At 40.9% G+C, this 17240-nt stretch overlaps 1 protein-coding gene across 2 annotated transcripts in view; it reads right to left on the bottom strand.

The window, feature by feature from the left end:
- Positions 1-17240, bottom strand: part of UVRAG (UV radiation resistance associated) — a 303419-nt gene that overhangs the window by 281461 nt on the left and 4718 nt on the right. Inside the window, exon 2 of one of the 2 annotated variants that reach the window (XM_021712220.1) lies at positions 10467-10501. The exons of the other annotated variant lie outside the window; for it this stretch is intronic. The gene's annotated coding sequence lies outside the window, so the exon portion shown is untranslated. The remainder of the gene's footprint in view (positions 1-10466; positions 10502-17240) is intronic. 2 annotated transcript variants of the gene reach the window in all.

The following is a 17240-nucleotide window of genomic DNA, read 5'->3' as shown; positions in this document are numbered from 1 at the left end:
TAGCCCGGCATGCTGTAGTCCCAGCTACTTGGAGGATGAGGTGGAAGGATCACCTGAGCCAGAGAAGTTGAGACTGCAGTGATCTGTGACCATGCCACTGCACTCCTTCCTGGGCAATAGAGTGAGACCCCCGACTCAAAAAAAAGGGATTAATTTTAAGATGCATCTAGATTTCAGAGATGTTAAACTGTGAAAAAAAACTGCATCTTAAAATCAATAAAATACAGCACAGAAGCTAAGACTTCTTGTCTAAGGTCACTTAGTAAAAATGGTATCAGAATTCGAATCTAAATCTCTGGAATTTGTCTCATGTTCATTTTTTTGTGTTTTGTTTTGTTTTTTTCTCCCCATCAAATCACAGAAGACAGAATTTAGAATAAAAAAGACTTTAAGAGAATGTCAACAATGCCCTTATTTTAGATCCCACAGCCAGAGGCAGAGACAGGAAGAGAGAACTCTGCCTTCTACCTATGCTCTGGGGAGACCTCACGGAGCTCAAACTTCTTTTGCTGGAACTGGGGAGACCTCATGGAGCTCAAACTTCTTTTGCTGCTCCATCACCAGGCTCTATAGCTGGCAGGGGCTGAGGCACAAATAAGTGACTAAACATGACAGCAAAGGCTAGACTGTGGCTACAAGAATGAAGCCTTTGTTAGTTCACCTAACTCTCCATCTAGAGCCTTGAAAAACTGGTAGCCAGGAATTCTGGGAAAAGCCCTCAGGTATAGAGCTTGAGGATGTGCCTGGTCTCCTGAATCTGCGTCTTCTTCACCAACTCTACCTTGTATGCATAACAGCAGTCATTTGTGGGCCATTTACAACAAGTAGTATACTTGATCTAATTTAACATGGACTAGAGTACATATGAGCATGCTGCTGATATCACAGAAGGAGACAAAATAAGGGTGTCCTCTAGTTTACACATCTTAGGAATGTAAGAACAAAAAGGAACTTCTGGACTTACCTACTCCAGCTCAATTCTGAAATGAGGAAGTTGAGGCCTCTGGCTAGAGCCTTTCCCTGCCTCTATCCCCATCCATCTTTTTCCGGGTTAACGTTTTTTCTGACCACCAGGTTTCAGTTCAAACATCTCTTCCTCAGAGAAGTCTTCCCTGATCTTCCATAACGGTAAGCTTCTCTGTCAGCCACAGCTGTTAGGGTTGGCTCTTTTTTGCTATTGTTTTCCCAAGTAAATAATATATTACCCCAGAGACACAATAAGTACTCAGATATCTGCTGAATAAACAAGGAAAAAATATACTACTCCTGGCACTTTTCTGAAAGAAGACCTAATCATTTGGGGGTCAAAAACATTAGGTTTAAGGACCAGGCACAGTGGCTCATGCCCGTAATCCTAGAACTTTGCGAGAACCAAGGTAGGATGGTTGATTTAGCCCAGGAGTTCAAGACCAGCTTAGGCAACGTAGCGAGACTTTGCCTCTAGAAAAAAAAAATCAAAAAATTAGCCAGACGTGGCGGCATGTGCCTATAGTCCCAGCTAAGCAAGAGGCTGAGGCAGAAGGATCTCTCTAAGCCCAGGAGGTGGAGGCTTGGTGACAGAGTGAAACCCCAACACACACACACACACACACACACACACATACACACACACATTAAGGCCAAGACCAAAGGTGGAGGCTTGGTGACAGAGTGAAAACCCCCCCCCCCCACACACACACATTAAGGCCAAGACCAGAAAGCATAGCTTAAGATTCATTTGGAAAAAGTAACTCACTTTCTCACCTAATATGAATCATGGTTTATAAACAGAGCATAAAAACCATTTTACTCATTTTTACTACTGGTATAATTATTACAAGGGAGAACAATAAAAGCTGTGTATTCACTGACTGCCCCTCCTCTGTGCTCCCACAGGCACCTGTGAGTGGTTAACTTTCTCGTGGCACCTGGCCGGACCCCTCCCATAACGGATTTTCTTGTCCTCGTCCCCTCCAGAATAAGAGCTCCCCCAAGGCAGGGATTTCTACTAGTGTATTTATCCTTACGATATCTGGCACCTTGTTACTAAAAGTTCAGTGTGCCAGGTACCCTCCCACGAGCTTGATTATACATTCTTTCTTAATCTTCACAAAACTCAAGAGAGTCCTGTAAAGTAGACAGCATTATCCCAGGTTTTCAGAGGAGAAGCTGATTTTAGGAACCATTAAGTGACTTGCCTAAGGGCATATAGTTGGATCTATCCGGAGCAAGGAGACAAAGTGTGTATCTCATTCTAAAGACAGGAAAGCTTTAGATCATTTCTGTACATGAGACAGGACATGTTGTTGGGGACCATTTAGAATAAGAGCGATTGGGCTATGTCCTAGGCATCCCCCAAAGGATAAATCTAGTATAATAATTAATGTTCCTCATGATAGCCCTGAGTCGTTGAGAAAAGGTTAAACAACTTTCCCTTATTTAAGAAAGGGGAGAGGAGGGAAACCAAAAAATAGGTAATATGGACATGAAAAACTCAAAGGGTAACATTTTCCTAAACTGGAATTCAACAGACCACCAACTCCACATATCCTTGAAAAGTCAAAAACAAAAAACATAAATAAGGCCTCCTTAACTATCAAGTTAGATCAAACATATACCATAAACTTATTTTTAAAGTCTCAAATGCTTACATAGGATTTGTTTCTTCTTAATTGGCACTAACAGGCATGTTTTTCTAGAACAAGCTCTTCATAGAAAAAAAAAATCCAGATAGTCAATAAACACTTGAAAAGGTGCTCATCTAGAACAGTCTATATGGAAGCGTAAATTAAAACCACAATAGAATACCACTGTCCCACCAGAATGGCTAAAATTCAAAGACAGATAATACCAAGTTTGGACAAGGATATGGAACAACCAAAACTTCACACTGCTAGTAAGGATGTAATCAGTACAAATACTTTGGAAAACAAATTGGCTCTATCTATTAAAGTTGCACATAACCTACAACCCAGCACTTAATTCTACTCCTAAGTGCATACCTCAGAGAAATGTACATATATGTTCACCAAAAGATATGTTCATTAGAATTAGTGAACTACTAGCATGCAACATGTGAATCTCATAAATATATGCCGAGCAAAAGTGTATATGCCATACAAGTTCAAAACCGGGCAAGCCCCTCAGGTTCCCTCCTGTTTCTGGGAGTTTTTCTATCCTCTCAATAAATCCTGCTTTTAAATAAATAAATAAAAGTTCAAAACCAGGCTGAGCTAACCTATGGTGTTAGAAGTCAGGAGAGAGCTTCTCTCTGGGAAAAGCAGTGACTGAAAGAACATCATGTTCGATTTCTTGATCTGCTTGCATTGGCCTGCTCCCTTTGAAAAGCCATCAAGCTACTATTTATGCACTTTACTATATGTGTGCTACCTCTCCCATCCAAATGCTAACCAGAACCGACCCCGCTTAGCTTCCAAGATCAGATGAAATCAGGCTCCTTGTGCCGTCTCTCAATGAAAAGTAAGAAAAATTTTTTTAAAGAGGGGAAAAAAGGAGGTGTCTGCTGAGATAAATCAAATGAGTTATCTCCTTCTAACATAATTTCAGGGCCTATAGCCTAAAGGGAGAGAGTTGGAGGACTTTCCTGGCCTTCAAACTGTACACCTCCAATAGTCATTTACCTCTCCCTTGTGTAAGATTACCTCTCAATAAAAGCAAACGTGCTGGCCGGGCACAGTGGCTCAAGCCTGTAATTGCAGCACTTTGGGAGGTCAAGGTGAGGGAACTGCCTGAGCCCATGGGTTCAAGACCAGCCTGGGCAACTTGGTGAGACCTCATCTCTACAATAAATCAAAAAAATTAGCCAGGCGTGTTAGCACGCACCTGTAGTTCTGGCTACTTGAAAGGCTGAGGCAGAAGAATCGCCAGACCTTGCAGGTTGACACTGGGGTGGCTGTGAGCATCCCACTGCCCTCCAACCTGGAGTGGCAACTCAAAAAAAAAAAGAAAAAGAAAAAGAAAACATGCTCTAGAATAGGAAGTAGCATAATATCGAAGTCCCACCATCAGAATGATAAAGTACCACAAAAAGTACGAAATAACCATCTCCTCACAACATGAAAAAATAAATGACTTGGTGAGTGTATCTGAAGGGCTGCGTTGCATGATGAGGAAAGGGGGATGCTTTGGGGGCTGCTATATTAAATATTCTTAAATACTTCACTCTAAAATGAATCAAAAGCCTTTGGAGGTGAGGGAAGTTTTGTGAAGTTCTTTCAGTGAAGTTCTTTCATGTGGCTGAACAGACGATCTGAGTGTTCTTTCTAAGTCAATACAACATTAATACAGTAGCGCTATTGTAAAACTTCTCATTACAAAGACTTTCCTTTATACTTTTACAAAATAGATCCCAGACAATAAGAAATAATTCCGAAGTTGGTACATTCAGATACAGACAGATACATCCTGTCACATATCCAAAGGCTTTATCGTCCACTATTTTTACTGTATGGACCCAGGTGATTTTTTACTTAAATTTAACCAACAAGTGCCTACTCAATTTCTAGATGGAACAAGTTAGTCAAGTACTAACATAATCTAGGGACTCACATCATATCCACTGAAAGTAAAGTAGTAGGATATCATGATATGTACGAGCTATGAAAAGTTCTCTGCCTGCTAATTACGCACCAGAGGACCTAAAACCATTATTTATTACCATTATTTATCAGTATAAAACTACAGAATAAAACAAGGACAATCACAGGAAGTACAACCAAAAATTCGTAAAAAGCATTCATTCCAACTTGCTAAAAACACACTCGATATCTCACTGGAATTGCAAATTGACTTTATCGTTAGTATCAGCACAATAAACTCTTTCCCTGTCTTATTCACCTCCATTCAGAATTCCTGACTCAACTTAGGGGCTACTAATTGTTGGAAATCTTTCCTAACTCCTCCCACCAAACTGAGATAAATAACACTTTTACACGCTTTCATAGCATCATGCTCTTCCCTAGTATGACAGTTAATGGAGCTAACCAGACAGAAGATGGAAAATTTTGAGGATGCAGTTTAACAGGGGGTAATATAATTTGATATAAGCCACACATACACACAGATTAAATCTTTATTCATTCAGTCACAATTCAACTGAAACATAAACTTTGTGTGAGAATCACTCAGGCCAGTAACTCATAAACAGTATTTGTAGTGTCCAGTCAGAATTTTTCCCAAAGATTTTAAAACAGCACAGTCACCATCCCAACAGAAGTTTATAATTCTGATAAACTGTCATGTTTTCCCTAAAATACATGCTCTAGAATCTTGCTTATTCAAGTGCAAAGTCCGTCACTGACCTCTGGCAGACATTTAATCATTTGAAGTAAGTTTAACAGGTGGCAGTGAGAGGGCAGGACAGGGCTCTAGGACATGTTTCCCCAGACACTAGTTGTAGGACCTGAAGTCAAGTTCTTCAGTCTCCTGAACCTGGTTCCTTAACTGTAAAACAGGCATAACCTGTGGCACTGTTAGTAGCATGAGAAATAATGTATATGATACCTTCAACATGCTACTTAAATCATAGGTGGGTACTTAATAATTGATAACTCCTTCTTTATTAAAGAAGCATACACATACAGCAAAATTTCAAAACACACACAAATTAGTATCACCATTTATAGTCTCACCATGAGGTTTTTAATTTTTTTGTTTTTTGAGATAGGGGTTCAGCCAAGCGTGATGGCTCAGACCTGTAATCCAACACTTTGGGAGGTAGAGGCAAGAGGATTGCCTGAGTCCAGGGGTACAAGACCAGCCTGGGAAACCTGGCAAGACCTAGTCTCTACAATAAATCAAAACATTAGCTGGGCATGGTGGTGTGTACCTTTAGTTCCAGCTGCTTGGAAGTCTGAGGTGGAAGGATCACTTGAGCCCAGTAGACTGAGGCTGCAGTGGCTATGAACATGCCACTGCACTCCAGCCTGGGAGATAGAGTGAGACACCTACTCAAAAAAAAAACAGAAGCAGGGTTTCACTCTGTCACCCAAGCTAGAGTGTAATGATGTGATCATAGCTCATTGTAGCCTCAAACTCCTGGGCTCAACTAATCCTCCCACCTCAACCTCCTAGTAGCTAGGAGTATAGGCATGCACAACCATGCCTATTTTTTAATTTTTATTGTTGTAGAGACAAGAGTCTCGCTATATTGTCCAAACTGGTCTTGAACTCCTAGCCTTAAACTATCCTCCTGCCTCAGTCTTCCCAAAGCACTGGGATTACTGGCATGAACCAACTCACCCAGATTTTTAATATTCTAATAAACATTAAAACTTCTACAGCTGGCCGGTCTCAGTGGCTCAGTGTGTAATTCCAGCACTTTGGGAGGCCAAGGCGAGTGTACTGCTTGAGCCTGCAGGTTCAAGGCCAGCCCGGGCAACTTGGCAAGACCTCATCTCCACAATAAAAATAAAAAAATTAGCCGGGTGTGGTAGTGCATGCCTGTAGTTCCAGCTACTTGGAGGGTTGAGGCAGAAGAATCGCCAGAGCTCAGCAGGTGGATGCTAGGGTGGCAGTGAGAGTGCTACTGCACTCCAGCCTGGGTGACAGAGTGAGACTCCAACTCAAAAATAATAATAATAATAACTTCTACAGCCTGGTCAATATCGCAAAACCTTGTCTCTACAAAAAAGAAAATTAAAAAATTAAAAATTAGCTGGACATGGTGGTGTGCATCTGGGTCCCAGCTACTGGGGATGCTGAGGTAAAAGGATCGCCTGAGCCCAGGAGGTCGAGGCTGCTGTGAGCCATTATCATTGTGCACTCCAGCCTGGGCAGCAGAGTGAGACCTCAACTCAAAGAAAAAAAAAAACCACTATTTTTGGAGAAATATCCAATGGTTAGATTAACTGTATAAGTGTTAAGGGCAGGATCATGTGGGTTCATTATATAATTCATCTGTATATGTACAAAACCAACTTTAGAGAATTTAGTCACTTCCACTGTTATTGTTTCAATCATTTTAGTTATTAACTTCCCCCTAAACCCAAAAAAAGATGACTTGGAGGGTATGGCTAGCTGAAGCCACAGACATTAAAGGTGAATTATACATTCACCATTAATTGTTCTATGCTAAATATATCTGAGAAGAAACCATGACTCTGTCATCTGACTTGGAGACATCTCCACATCGGGCCTGTCAAAGGTGGATCATTCTAGTAGCTCAATGCAAAAAACATGTCCTGGACTTCTCTGGATAAAGCATGATGCTAAGGACTACAGAAAATGGAAAATTTAATAAGTTAGGGCTCCTTATACAGCAGATGTGCCCCATTTTCACTTCCTCTAATTGTATCTTTTCCAAAATCTCATTCTCATCATCCAGCCCTTGACTATCACCTCCTAGCGTCCCAGGTCACTTCCTCTGCTGCCCCAATTCTCAATTCCTCTGCCCCTTGTTCTCTGTCATACTTGGCTAGCAAAACCTCAGCCCACCCCTACTCATATCACTCCAGTCATACTGACTTCTTAGCCATTTCCCAAAAACCTCAGGTACTTTCCTGTTTGTACTTCTGCTTCTTGTCCAAGAACACGTTCCAAAATAGATACATAGCTTGATCCTTTGCTTCTTTCAGGTGTCTGCTCAAATATCATCTATGTGACCACCACAGAAAAGCAGCAAACACTCCTGGCAGATACTCCCTTATTCTGCTTTATTTTATTCCACTATACAGTATTTATTGCCATCTAATATATTCCCATTTATCATTGATTCTAATATGCACTTCTAGTCTGGACACGGTGGCTCACACCTGTAATCCCAGCACTGAGAGGCCAAGGTAGGAGGACTGCTTGAGTTCAGGAGTTTGAGACCAGCCTGGACACACAGCAAGACCTCGTCTCTACAAAAAAAAAAAAAAAAAAAAAAAATCAAAAGATTAGCTGAGTGTGGTGATCCAGACCTATAGTCTCAACTACTTGGAAGACTGAGGCAGGAGGATTTCCTGAGTCCAGGAGGTTGAGGTTGTGCTGAGCTGTGAACAGGCCACTGCATTCCAACCTGGATGACAGAGCAATACCCCCAACTCAAAAAAAAAAAAAAAAAAGCACCTTTTTCCTGCATTGTAAGATGAATTCTGATTTTAGAAGTAGTAAAATAAAAAAGGTTCTACAATTTTGACCACCAGGTGGCAGTCATCAGGCATCATTGTACCTACTGCACAACCTTAAAAAAATAACCGTCAGTGATGATTCTTTTAAGTTAGGTACAGTTAACACAACATGTGCTGAGTTATCTGCCATTTAAAATATCTGTCCTAGGGCCCGGCTCAGTGGCTCAGCCTGTAATCCCAACAGTTTGGGAGGCCGAGGCGAGAGGATTGCCTGAGCCCAGGGGTTCAAGACCAGCCTGGACAACTTGGTGAGACCTCATTTCTACAATATATTAAAAAAATTACCAGGCATGGTAGCACGTGTCTGTAGTTCCAGCTAGTTGGAAGGCTGAGGTAGAAGGATCGCCGGAGCCCAGCGGGTCAACGCTGGGGTGGCCGTGAGCATGCCACTGCACTCCAGCCTGGGTGACAGAGTAAGTAAATGTTGTTTAAGTGCTATCTCAGGAAACAATTACAGTATGAACTGTGAGCTGGAAGGGACCAAGAAGTCTTTCAGTTCAATCCTCTGTCTTGTCTTGAATCCAGTCTGCAATATCCTTCAGAAACAGTATTTAGCCTAAATCACTAGAAATGAAGATGTCACACTTCACAAACTGTTCAAAAGCAGTTGAAGATAGGGGCCAGGAGGAGCTCAAGATAGAAGCTAACATTCAGAGAGATATTTAGAACCTCAGGCTTGGAAGTCAAGTGAATATCAATTAAATCCAATACCAATAATGTGGAACATGAAAGTACCACTGCGCCATAGGATCCATTATGACATAAACCCAGGGGAAAAGTAATGGGATGTTTTAAAATCATCCACAACTACAGAAACATTTAACTACAGAAAAGGGGACAGAATAAATCAACAAAAAATACTACTCTTTCTTCCCCAATCACCCACTCTTGACTCTCAACTGTCTACAGACTATTTTCATTTCCACATGACCCAGGAAAGAAAGATAAACTATTTATTTAGTAGCTACTACATGGTGATAGGCATTTCTGATGTATCATTTAATATATAAATAACCAGAGCTTTGCTGGTGACTGACCTTCCCCAGAGGTTCAATGGAACCTAGTTTGGCCTAGGATCAAATTTTATTCTAATATTTCGGAGACATCTGGAAGACAGCTGATGAGGAGGAAATAATAGAGACTTGACTAGACTGGGGTTCTGGTCTCGCAGTCATGTGATTCTACAAAAGTCACTGAAATTTCTGGGTTTCTTAAGATCTGCCCAACTACCTCATAGGCTGTGTAAGGATCCAAATGGGACTAGAGACGTAAAAGGATTTTGCAAACACGTGAACTGTTGTAGTGACATTGACCCCAAAGACCTCTTCAGTCCAGTGCAGAGCTTAGAAAACAAGCGTTCTAGGCATAAGCACTCACACGAGCTCAGCATGTTTGATGCACTGAGAGAAAGCAGTAGACCTGGAACACAATGAGGGAAGGTAAGAGTGTCAGGAGATGTGGATGAAAAGGTGGCAGGGCCAAATCCAGGACGGTCTTGGGTCATTAGAGGATATTTTCATAACCATGCAGCTCTTTTTTTTTTTAAACATGGTCTAATAAATGGAGCCATTTATGCAAATATCCAGTACAAAAGCAGAACACTTCCAACTTTCTAACTGAGCAACACCATCACCAAGAACAGGTACCCTATCCAAAGTCCACAGGCATAAAATTCTTAAGAACTATAATATTCTTTTATTTAGTTTTAGAGTCTCACTTTGTCAACCAGGCTGGAGTACAATTGACTGACAATAGTTCACTGTAATCTCAAACTCCTAGGCTTAAGCCGTCCTTCCTTCTCAGTCTCCTGAGTAGCTAAGATTACAGGTCCACACCACTACACCCAGCTAATTTTTAAAATTTTTTTAGAGATGACATCTCATTTTGTTGCCCAGTCCGGCTCCTGGCTTCAAACAATCTCCTTGCCTCCGCCTCCCAAAGGGCTGAGATTACAGGCGTGAGCCACCGTGCCTGGCTTAAGAACTATATCTAAACCAAGATTCTATTTATTTTGGTGTTTGGCAAGTCAAATAAATAGCCAAAAACTTCTTTATAGTAAGTAGAAATGAGAGAATTACAGAATATGAGTTTTGCATCAATTTAAAGTTTTTAACAGAAAAAATTATCAGTTCATTTAGTAAATAAGTATCAACACCTACTGTGTTGCCAGGCACGTTCTAAGCACTAGAGATACAGCAATGAACAAATCAGTGAAGATTTAACAATAATTGAGCAGAAGATGTGTTGAAGTATCATAAAACCAGGACTGAACCTCAACTTATTTTACATTTCTGCATTTTCCGGAAACAGGAGTTATATTCTCAGTCATATGTACCTGTCAGAAAACAAACTTACCAAAGAATTCTTAATCACTTCACTTCTATAAAACTCTGGAAAAGAAGAAAAAGAACAATAAGTGATATGAAAGAAAATAAGTTCATAAACTCTCGATCCTGTAAATTGCTAAACATATGTTCCAGTAAAACACTGAAGACATTTTCAAGGAATCTATGCTCTCTGTATTCTTATCTGTAAGTAAATAAATAAGTAGAAATAAAGATTAAATTAAAGTATTTTAAATATTCCCTCTACTAACCCTGCCCAAGTCACGTCACCTCCAGGCTGCTCTGCCACTGCAGAGCCTATAAGAGCCTTGTATCTGTATGTCATGTAGGATGATAGTTCCCACGTGCGATGCACACACCAAGAGTACTTGAGATGACTTGAAGTGATACAAGGACAAATATTATTCTTCTCTAATATTCTGAAATGCATGTCTTACATATCCTACCTGTCATTATAAGATCCTTGAGGGCAGCAGTGTTTGTTTTGTTCAACTGCTATCTTCTCAGCACCTAAAACCATTCCTGGCACATGGTAATGCTCAGCAAATATGTTTTATTAAACAAATAACTTCAGTAGGGTGCAGTGGCTCACATCTGAAATCCCAGCACTTTGGGAGGCTGAAGCAAGAGGATTGCCTGAGCCTGGACAATTTGGTGAGACCGCATCTCTACAATAAATCAAAAAATCAGCCGGGCATGGTGGCGCAAGCCTGTGTGGTTCCAGCTACTTGGAAGCCTGAGGCAGAAGGATCACCTGAGTCCCCTAGAGGTCAAGACTATGGTGGCTGTGAGCGTGCCACTGCTCTCCAGTGTGGGCAACAGAGTGAGACTCTAACTCAAAAAAAAATTTTTTTTAAACTTCATAGATTATACTTAGACATAAGTTTAAAAATAATGAACTTAAAGAAAACTACTAGGCCGGCACAGTGGCTCACACCTATAATCCCAACACTTTGGGAGGCAGCAGCGAGAGGAATTATATGAGCCCAAGGGTTCGAGACCAGCCTGGGCAATTTGGTGAGACCTTGTCTCTATATTAAAACAAAAAAAATATTAGCCAGGATTGTTGGTGTGTGCCTGTAGTTTCAGATTCAGATTCTTGGGAGGGTGAGGCAGAGAGATTGCCTGAACCTAGCAGGTCAAGGCTGTGGTAACCATGAGCAAGCCACTGTACTCCAGATTGGGTGACAAAGTGAAACGCCAACTCAAAAAAAGAAAAATACTGAATATGTAACAGAATAGATGGAACTAAAATATGGTGAAACATGTCAAAGTGGTACTAGTGATTAAAGTCTGAGAATCTTTAAGCAATTTTTAAAAAGTGGGCCTAGACATAAAAATCTTTGATTTGGATTTTTTTTGTTTTTGTAAGAGACAGGGTCTTGCTCTGTCACCCAGGATGGAATGTAGTAGCGTGATCATAGCTCACTGTAACTTCAAACTCCTGGCTCAAGTGATCCTCCAACCTCAGTCTTCCAAGTAACAAACTCCTGGCTCAAGTGATCCTCCAACTTCAGTCTTCCACGTAGCTAGGTCTATAGGCATACAACCACTACACCTGATAAATTGTCTTAACATTATTTGTAGAGACAAGGTCTCACTATGTTGCCTAGACTGGTTCGGAAATCCTGGTGTCAAGCAATCCCCAAAGCATGGGGATTGCAAACATGAGCCACTACATCTGGTCAAGACACAAAATTCTTTTTTTTTTTTTTGAGTTGGAGTCTCACTCTGTTGCCCAGACTGGAGTGCAATGGCCGCTCCTGGCCACCGCAGTCTCGACCTACTAGGCTCCAGCAATCCTTCCGCCTCAGCCTTCCAAGTAGCTGGAACTACATTACAGGCGCACACTACCACGCCCGGCTGATTTTTTATTTATTGTAGAGATGAGGTCTCGCCAAGTTGCCCAGGCGGGTCGTGAACCCGTGGGCTCAGGCAATCCACTTACCTCAGCCTCCCAAAGGCGCAGGCTGAGCCACCGAGCCTGGCTTTACACAAAATTCTTACAGGCAAACTTTTTTAGTTAAACCACATCTTGACAAACATATCCTCTATATTACTTTATCCTTGCCTTCCTTAAAAAAAAAGAAGTATTCCATTGTGTAAGAGATAGTTACAATGTGTTAAGTAAAAAAATAAATAAATAAAACACATTCTAAGAGAAGACTGGTATAAGAGGATCCCAATTTTCATAATTACTCTAACAATGCATATTTTAGGTACTAGCATTTAGGCTAATTTGGTTTTTATTTGCCTGGTAGTTTTCTGAGCCCGGCAGGTCAAGGCTGTGGTGGCCGTGCATTCCATCCTGGGTGACAGAGACTCCAACTCAAAAAAAAAAACAAAAAAACCACACACTCACACACACACACACACACACACACATATCTCCTAACACACTTGACTCTATAGGACAAACTTAGAAGTGAAACTGCAAGAACAAAAAAGCAAGTATAGTTTGACTTTGAGAGATACTACCCTATTGTTTTCTTAAAAATGTTGTACCAATGTACAATAACACTTATGAAAATATCTATTTTCCCAACACTATGCAACCCTAAATATTACTCTTTTCATTTTAGCCTCAAATGGCTAACAAATTATTCCAACCATTAATTGACTATATAAACATATAAAGGGTACACATGTGTATATAAACATATATTCTAATATATACATATATGTGTATATATATGTGAGTGTATGTGTATGTATATACAAGCATACACACATGCACATAAAATAGTTTTTTTTTTTTTTTAAGTCAGGGTCTCACTCTGTAGTCCAGGTTGGAGTGCAGTGGCAGGATCATAGCTCACCACAGTCTCATGTCCTGGGCTCAGGGATCCTTCCGCCTCAGCCTCCCAAGTAGCTGGGACTACAGACCTACATTGCCACGCCCAGCTAGTTTTTTAATTTTTCTGTAGAGGCGAGGTCTTGCTATGCTGCCCTGGCTGGTCTCCAACTCCTGGGCTCAAGCAATCTGTCCGCCTCAACCTCCCAAAGTGCTGGAATTACAGGCATGAGCCATCACACCCAATGCACACCATTATTTTTTTCAGGAAAAAAAAGCGTAAGTGATTTTTTTTATTACAAGATACTTTCACATTATACTTAATACATATTATATTGTCTGAAATCATTATGAGTATGCATTACTTTTAAATCAGTGAAAAACAATATTCCTTTTTCCTTCTGAGAAAGAGAATTCCTTAGCTTTATCTGCAAGCAACTAAATTAAACAGTTCTCACAATATGTGTCTCCATATGAATGACATCATTATTTCTTCCAAAATGCTGTTAACTGGCTGACCATTTGAATAAGTCAAACTAAACTATTTGCCTTCCCCACTGGACCCTGAAAATAGACCTGCTGATTTAAATAAGAAGAGGTCAACAAGGGAGCCATACAATTTGAAAATTTGAAAAGACATCACTGAGTATGAGGTAATTTCTAACATGCTAAACTTGGGCTACACTATCAATCAACTGCATCTAAAATACCGTCAATAAAATTCGTAGCAAAGTGTAAAAAAAAGAACAGTAAATTTCAAGTAAAAATAGTCCCCAATCCACCATGTACAAGCTTTGTGACCCTGGATAGATCAATCAACCTTTCTGGACCATAGTTTCTTTAACTTTCAAAGAAGAATGACATTGGAAAATAACAGGATTGTTATGGGGCTAAAGTAAAATAGCAAATTAGAAACACCTTATAAATTATAGTTTTTATTAATAAAATTGTATTTAGTTTTATTCATTCAATTTGAGCACAATCATACAAGTAAATCTTCAACAACAACAAAAAATACAATCCAAGACCTCGCTGCACATGAAAGGGACCATTAGACACAAATGCTTCCCTAGGGATGCAGGGATCCACCGATCCACGCTGAAACCTGAGGAAGCCCAGCAACCCCAGGCTGCAGAGCAGGGCTCCCGGGGCAGGTTGGAGTGGCTCTGCAGCATTCCATTCATTCAACAAACGCTCATGAGTACCCCAACCAGGCTCATAATGGGAGAAATACAAATTTAAACTAGACTGCAAACCATTTTTCACCTACCAGATCAGCACAGTCTGTTGGTGATGCTGTGGGAAAGGCACTAATATACAAAAGAACTCCCAGTGGCCAACATTGCAGTATCTACTAAAACTACAAGTACAAACTCTCTTCAACCCAGTATTTCCACTTGTTGGAATTAACCCTACAGGTATACTAGCACTCATACAAGACAATATACTTATAAAGTTACTCAATGCAGTGTACTCTGTGCACAGAAAAAAAAACTGGAACAATCCAAATGCCCAATAGGAACCAGTTAAATAAATTATGGTAGATCTATTTAATGCAAAACTGTGCAGAACTGGCTAGACATGGTGGCTCATGCCTATAATCTCAGCACTTTGAGAGGCCAAAGCAGGAGGATTGCTTGAGCCCAGAAGTTCAAGATCAGCCTAGGCAACATAGCAATTTTCATCTCTACAAAACAATAAAAAATATAAATTTGCCAGGCGTGGTGGCACGCACCTGTAGTCCCAGATACTCGGGAGGTTGAGGTGGAAGGATCGCCTGAGCCCAGGAGGTTCAGGCTGTGAGCCATCATTGTGCCACTGCACTCCAGCCTGGGTGACAGAGTAAGACCCTGAAAAAAAGAAGAGGTGAAGTCCTACTAGGTGCCAAGAATTGATTCAAGTATTGGGAACAAAACTGGGGAGGCTAAAGAAGCTCCATGTTGAATGCTAATCTGCCATGTTGACTTTTAATTAACTCCAATTCTGAGAAGGTCTCTAAAATTTTCCATTTACCTATTGTTCTTTGTATAAGCACAGGTTAGACTTACCACAAAGTCTGCCCTTACATCAAACAACCTTGATGTTACTATACTTCAAGTGTCCTATATATTTCTTCTGAAGCACCCTTTTCCTACAGTCAACCCAGGGTCTGGGGGATAATGGTGCGGGGATCTACTATCTTGTCTCACAGGCCTGAGACACAGACAAGGCATCTGTTCATAAGCTCCTACTAAATGTTTCTTTTTAAGAAACTGAACTTGTCAGCCTCTCTCTTCAGCCTCTCAGCTTTCTTAGACTTTAGGGGTAGGTTTACACAGACTTGCCCTGTGGAACAGAACAATGAGCAAAACTGACCTAAAAATCTGTCCTCCTGGAGCTTACATTCTAGTAGAAGGAGACATGCAATAACCAAATAACTAAGCGTATAATATGTCAGGTGATCTTAAGCACTGTGGAGAAAAATAAAGCACAGAAGACAGGGAGGAGAATAAATACAATTTATAAAAGGGCCAGTGATCAATGAGAGTTTCTCTGAGAAACATGTGGAATAACGACTTGCAGTTCAGAACGAACAAGATTGAAAGGGAGAAAAAAGAGACCTGCAAGACAGTGGAAGTGTTCAGTCACGTGGACATCTGAATGAAAGAGTACCCAAGTCAAAGACAGAAGAACAGAGAACTTGGAGTTACAAGGAAACTTGATGTGTTAAAGGAACAGCTAGGAGGTCAATGTGGATGGAACAGAGGGAGCTGGAAGAGTAGCAGATGAGTTCTGAGAGGTGATAACAACAGAGAGGGCCAGATCATGAAAGGCCTTCTAGGAAACCATGAGAACTTTAGCTTTTACTCTGAATGAGATAGGAAGCCACTGGAGGGTTTTAAGGAAAGGAATAATGGGAACTGACTTTCATTTTAACAAGATCTCAGTTGAGAACAGACTTAGGAGGGTGCATGGGCTGACAGAGCTGTAAGAAGTCAGCTTTAACAATTGAGGCAAGAGATGAGAGAGGTTTAGAGATAGTAAGAAGTTATCAGATGATGGATATGTTTTCATAGTAAGAGTCAAAAGTGTCTGCCAAAAGGTTGGATGTGGGATATAAGAGAAAGAGGACAATCTAGGAATGCCAAGGTATTTGGCCAAGGAGATGGAGCAGCCAATTTTTGACAGAAGAAAGGATATAGGAGGTGGGTCATAACTGAAATATGGGAAACTCGGTTCTGAACAAATCAAGTTTAAGTTACCTACCAGGCTCCAGATGGAGATTCAGAGTAGGCAACTGGATATAGGAGCATGAGTTCAATGAAGGAAAGGTCGATAAATGACATTTAAAACTATGAGACTCAGATGAGATCACCAAATTGGATTACATAGAGTTCATCTTCTAACATATTCAAGCTAGTTGATATTCCAGGAGAAAACAGACACATTTAATGGGTGAAAAAATAACTATGGCTACAGAACAAATGATTTTATTTAAAAACTTTCTGCCGGGCACAGCAGCTCACGCCTATAATCCCAGCACTTTGGGAGGCTGAGGTGAAAGGATTGCCTGAGCCCAGGAGTTCAAAACCAGCCTGGGCAACTTGGTGAGACCTCATCTCTACAATAAATTTTTAAAAATTAGCCGGATGTGGTGGCACACACCTGTAGTTCTGGCTGTTTGGAAGGCTGAGGTGGAAGGATCACCTGAGCCCAGCAGGTTGAGGCTGTGGTGGCCAAGAGTGTACCACTGCCCTCCAACCTAGGTAACAGAGTGAGACTCCAACTCAAAAAAAAAAACCTTTCTTGTAAAACTAAGAAATAGACCAGGTTCCCAGCATTTTGGGAGGCCAAGGCGAGTGGATTGCCTGAGACTGTGGGTTCAAGACCAGCCCAGGCAACTTGGCAAGACCTCGTCTCTACAATAAAAAATCAAAAATTAGCCAGGTGTGGTAGCACGTGCCTATAGTTCTGGCTACTTGGAAGGCTGAGGCGGAAGGATCGCTGGAG

This window comes from Carlito syrichta, unplaced genomic scaffold (genome assembly GCF_000164805.1).
Source record: "Carlito syrichta isolate Samal-C Ts95f unplaced genomic scaffold, Tarsius_syrichta-2.0.1 Scaffold303134, whole genome shotgun sequence".
NCBI classification, from domain to species: Eukaryota; Metazoa; Chordata; class Mammalia; order Primates; family Tarsiidae; genus Carlito; species Carlito syrichta.
The sequence above is the reverse complement of the archived record's forward strand: the minus strand, read 5'-3'. Positions and strand labels throughout refer to the sequence as shown.